This window comes from Miniopterus schreibersii (assembly GCF_964146895.1).
Source record: "Miniopterus schreibersii genome assembly, chromosome: 15".
NCBI classification, from domain to species: domain Eukaryota; kingdom Metazoa; phylum Chordata; class Mammalia; order Chiroptera; family Miniopteridae; genus Miniopterus; species Miniopterus schreibersii.
The window spans coordinates 7492901-7498697 of NC_138115.1; the positions used below are offsets into that span (position 1 = coordinate 7492901).

The 5797-nt window shown below is 43.1% G+C and overlaps 1 pseudogene across 1 annotated transcript; it reads right to left on the reverse strand.

The window, feature by feature from the left end:
- Positions 1-3017: 3017 nt before the first annotated feature.
- LOC308568189 (putative coiled-coil domain-containing protein 196 pseudogene) lies at positions 3018-3952 on the reverse strand (annotated as a pseudogene). The gene has a single exon. The product of its transcript is annotated as a putative coiled-coil domain-containing protein 196 pseudogene (transcript).
- Positions 3953-5797: the final 1845 nt, after the last annotated feature.

A 5797-nucleotide genomic window follows, 5' to 3' on the forward strand; every position in this document is an offset into this window, starting at 1 on the left:
AACATTTTAGGTGGCATCTAACCAGAGACTTGCAAACTATATTGTCACTTTGATATCTGTTCTATCACTTTTTACTGTGTTTTCTCTGCTTTGGCTACATTCCCCCATGTGGTTTTTAATCCATCCCAGGTGCTGAACTTTAAAAATGTATTTGTGTGGTCAACATGTTACACCAGAATGGCCTCTCTTAAACTGGAGTGAGTTTGGGGCTTGGTTCACAAGTGTTTATACCAATTCTTGCTTCTACAATTCAAAGCCCTTCCCATTCTTATGGATAATGCTAAGGGAGGTATTGATATCTTGCTGTTCACATGACTAGTGTGCACTCCGTTTCATGGCTTCTGACATCTCCATCTGTGGATGAAAAATTCACGGTAGCTATGCATTCCATTAGAAGCTGTGTTAAGAACCAACTTCTATGCTTACCACTGATAAATGCCCAGTTACTGATGCAACATTGGAAAGCCTTTATAAGCTGAAAGAATAATAGCATACCCTTTACATCTAGGCCTCTGTCTCTGTCAAGGCTCTACCTTATGCCTTAAAGTAGCTGGTGGTGGCATTGTTTTCTGATAGACTTTTCAGCAATCTAGAAATGTTCTATTCTGTGCTGTTCAATATGGCAGCTGCTAGCCACGTGTGACTGTTGAGCATTTGAAAATGTGGTAAGTGTGCCTGAGAAACTTAAGTTTTCTTTTCATTTTATTAATTTAAATTTAAATAGTCACATATGTCTAGTAGCTACCTTACTGGCAAGGTGTAATCTTTAGGAACAGTAGGTTGATTATTGAGACTACTATTAAGTTTGTAATAGAAGATTTCCCTTGTGTTTAAATCTGCCTTGAAAAATTAATAATAGTGATAATAACATTTTTGAGTCCTTATTAAGTGCTGGGTGTTGTCTGTATATGTATTTTAACATGTATTGCCTCATTTAATCTTTACCTCGAACCACAAGGGAGCTACTATTGCCATATCTACTGTATTGTTGCTAAAGTGGAAAGAAAGAGAGGTAGTAACATGCCCAAAGTCACACAGTCAGAGGCCAAGTGTATCTGCTTGGGTGCTCTTTTCTCTCTACTAGGCACTGGACTGTTTATGATTGCCCCTTGTTTATGAATTGTCTAAATGGGAGCTGTGTTAATTCCCCAGGGCCACCATAATAAACTACACAAGTTGAGTGTCTTAGAGCACCAGGTATTCACTGTCTAACAGTTCTGCAGGCCAGTGTTCACAGGGCCAAGCGCCCCCTGAAACAGAAGGGGGATCCCCCCCTTACCTCTTCCTCACTTCTAGGGCTTTCTGACAATCTCTGGCATCCTTGGTTTGCTGATGCATTATTCCAGCCCTCATTATCACATGGTGTCCTCTCTCTGTTTTTGTGTTCACATGGCTTTCTTCTTATGAGGACAACAGTCATGTTGGATTAGGGGCCTACTGTACTCCAGTATGACCTCATCTTAACTAATTGCATCTACAGTGACCTAGTTCCAAATACGGTCACATTCTGAGTTACTAGGGTTCAGGATTTTGATATATTTTTTTGGTGGAACACACTTCAACCCACAACAGGAGCCTGTTTTAGTTTGTCAAGATTGGAGACTTTTCTGCATTCTTTGACTTTTTTTTCTATACTAAGGGTTTCTGGAAGCAGAGTGTCATATTGGGAAGAGCAATACATTGGGAATTGGGAGGCCTGAGGTTGAATCCTGGTGGTGCTTTAGTCCCACCATTCCTTGGTTTTCTCATCTATAAAATGGGGACGGCAAGATTAGTGGTCTGGTCTCCCACTTTTCTTTTTCTGGCAGGCAAAGGAAGTGTGGAGGCTGTGGGGGGCACAAGGGCCTTCCCTCCACGGTGGAGCCTGCCAGTTATTGGTGATGGCTGTTTCTCCCACGCCTCTCAACCCTACACAAATGTCAGCACACAGTTTTTCTTGCAGGTTCAGGAAGAGGCAGGGAAAGGTGGTGACAGAAGCCAGCATGAATTTGCACTCATAGTGGTTTTCAGGACTCCGGAGGACATTGTGGTGTTGCATGATGGGTGGTCAGGGGGATCTAATGGCAGCAGTGGGGTGAGGGTACCGCCACCCGGCATGATGCCAGGGCGAGAAGGCTGAGCAGCAGAATGCCCCCCTGGGGAGCTAGCTCCACAGTCCCCAGCTGTGTGATCCCGGGGGACTGACCTCCTCTCTCTGAGACCCAATTGCTTCCTCTACTATTGCTAGAGTTAGACCTGTGTTCTCTGAGCCCCCTTCTGCCCTTACTTTTATTAAGATTGATGCAAAGACCAATGAGGCTTTTTAAAACCAGTTCATTTCTTTGTTAAACCCATGGCAATTTCCACGTTTCTCAGGCTTGGCTATTTCTTGGGAAGCATGGAAGAAAAGTTTGGCCTTTGCTCATGCCCCAGTCAGCAGCTGACTGTTGGGCCTCCCGGGAAGTTAAGGAATAATGTGTTCGTTGTGTGCACGCTGCTTATCTTCCCCACCCTGGAGGTGGTGACCACACATGCTCCGTGCTCGTGTCTGGAGGGAATTTTTCTAAGCATCTCTTAGTGTCCTCTCGACCCGCCATGCCTCTGGCCCTGGTAGGATTCCTGGGTGCAGTGACTCAGACCTTGCACTATGCTTTTTCCTGTGTGTCACTTATCAGGCAGAACAACTCAGGGCATCAGAGGGCAAATAGGAAGAGTTTGGGACTACACCCACTGTTGTCTCCAAATTATCCCTGCCCTAAATTAAACAAGGAGACAGATCTTAATTTTCCCAAAATTTCTCAGGTATTGGAAAGACAGAAATGAGAGAAGATGTCCAGCGCTCTAGTCATTAGTTCTCATGGTCTGAGCGGCCCTGCTCAGGATGTTGGCAGATGTCTGCTTATTTCCACCCTCCATACGTTAGCTTGTAAAGAAACCAACTTGCTCAGTAGTATCCAGTGATTTGAAGAATGTCTTTTTAAAAGGGATTTTGTTCTAAATGGACATCTCCTAACTTGTCAAGTAACAAGTCTTTGAAACTAAAAGCCATATTTTGAGAAAAAAGTTTCCTTGCTCAGAATTCTTTTTTTTTGTAAAGGTTTGAGAGATTTTAATGGACACAAATGGCTATGCCTAGTCTTTAAATCTGTCCAAGCAAATGGAGTGAAAGCCTTCGAAATCTTCAGGGATTCATCTGGCAGTGACCTCAGAAATAAGAGCCTCCCTCCTGCATCGTTAACTGACTTCCTTTAGTTCCTTGTTCCGTGTGGGTCTTTGATCCCAGGATTCTCACGTTAGATTCATGTTTGCCCTTAGTTGCTCTTCCCGTAGTTATAGTGCCCACAGTACGTTTTTGGGACCCAGGAAAGTTTAAAAAATGCTTGCTTTGGCTCAAAATTCTTCTGTAAGTATATTGATAATTTCAGGTCACTGGCCTTCTCATAGTTCTTCAAGGCTTCGATTCCGAGCTCAATCGCTTCTCCATTCAAGCCATTCTTTCCATCCTGCAAGTTTGCTTGGTTTTCACCTGCGGTGCTTTCTGTCGACACTGGGTTCTTCTGTGTTGAACGTCTTGTTCCATAGCATCTGCTTCCTTCTGAAGCATCTTGTTTTCATCTCCAGATTCTGCCGCGTCTCCTCTGCGTCCTTAATGAGCCCATGGCTGAGGACTCTTCACTCCCCTTCCCTGCCAGATTATCTAATAATCTGCGGACTTCTTTGTTTTTCCTCCAAGTTAGACATTAACTTCTGGAACAAGAGGTTGTTCTTATCTTTAAGAGCTTTTAGCATCTCTAGCAGTTCCAATTTTCTTAGTTTTAAGTCCTCACTCAGTTCCTTCAAGTAGTCAGTCTATTTCAGAACTTCTCCTTTTCTGTCCTTGATTGTGAATGACTGAAAGTGGAAGAACACTTGCTATTCCGATGTGCTCTTTGCTGTAGCCTGTCAGCTCCTTTCCTAATATTCCGATGGCCATTTCTTCAACCTGTCATGGAAATGGCTGTGTAAATGCCTGTCACTACATAGTCCGGTCCCTGTAGCTGCCTCTCCCAAGAGTGGCTGCCTTTCCCAATAGTGTCTTCCGCTCCCGATAGTGTCTCCTCTCCCAATACTGGCTGCCTCTCGAGATACCGGCTGCCACAAATAGTGCCTGGCTGGGTATCTGTGTGTCTTGACAGTACCTGTTTGGGGAACGTCTTGTTCCATAGCATCTGTTTCCTTCTGAAGTATCTTGTTTTCCTCTCATGACAGTGGCTGCCTCTGGTGATATTGTCCAACCTCTTGACTTATATTTATTTATTTATTTATTTATTTATTTATTTATTTATTTATTTATTTTATGTATTTATTTTTTTCAGAGGGTTTTAAAGTTATTGATTTATTTTTCAATTTATCTTTATTGTTGAAAGTATTACAGATGGCCCCTTTTCCCCCTCATTGATCCTTTCCATCCAGCATCCGTGAGCCCCCCAAGCCTTCTCCACACTATTGTCTGTGTCCATGGGCTATACATATATGCATATAAGCTCTTTGATTCATCTCTCCACAACCAATCCCCCGTCTCTGCATTTCCCCTGAGATTTTCTAGTCTGTTCCAAGCTTCTATGTCTCTGGATCTATTTTGTTCATAAATTTATTTTGTTCATTAGATTTCACATATGAGTGAGATCATGTGACACTTTTCTTTCTCTTCCTGGCTTATTTCCCTTAGCATTATACTCTCCAGGTCCCTCCACGCTATCCCAAAGGGTAAGAGAGTCTTCTTTTCAGCTGCATAGTATTCCGTGGTGTGAATGTCCCACAGCTTTTTTTATCCACTCACCTACTGATGGGCACTTGGGCTGTTTCCAGATCTTAGCTATTGTGAATTGCGCAGCTGTGAACATAGGATGTATAAATTCTTTCTGATTGGTGTTTAGGGTTTCTTAGGATATATTTCTAGAAGTGGGATCACTGGGTCAAATGGCAGGTCAATTTTTAATCTTTTGAGGAACCTCCATACAGGATCCAGTGAGTGACAGCTGTCATGATGATTATGGGATCCTGACAAAGGAGCAAGAGATTATAGCTGGATGCACCACAGAACTCTCCACAGCACAGCTGAGTGCATTGAACTGGCTACATAGGGCAAATAGGGTTACAAGGGTCAGAGAAAACAGTCAGAAGCGAGGATATGGGGAATTTCAAAACAGGGACTAGTGTGAGTGATGTTCCCAAGGAATCAGTGTCATCCGAGAAGGTTAGAAATTGCACATGGCCAACAGTTACTCCTTAGAAAGGGAGTAAGGCGGACATGATGATCCCCGTGAGGGGAATGTCTCCAGTGTTAAGTTGCTGATGGCGAAGTCATCTTTAACTAGACAGACGCTGCGGCATTTCTGTCGCCAGCTTCCTAGTCTCCACCTGGTCCTCCCTCTGCTGGCTCCTGCAGTTTGCAGTTCGCCAGGTCCCAAGAGGGGAAGACTCACATCTTCGTGATCTGTTTGTCTACATGCAATGAACAAAGGAAGCCACTTCCTCCACTCCCCCAGACCTGTTGGATATTTTTTTATACTTTGTATTAAAAATATGGGAAACTGGCTTTGAATAAAAAATGTCCTCATATTATTTTTCTGACACTTTCATCGAATATCCTTGTTATTATCTAATAGCCGACAGCATTGGGTTGACTCTACCTGGGCTTCCATCTCTCATCTATTTTAGGAAAATAGGTTTTAGAGGATACTTTTGACTTGTCTTTTTATCTGTTGTTTTTCAAGTTTTCAGAAAGTGAGCAAATGTCATTGGACTTCATTCTCCTTTCCTTTCTTGAGTAAAATGC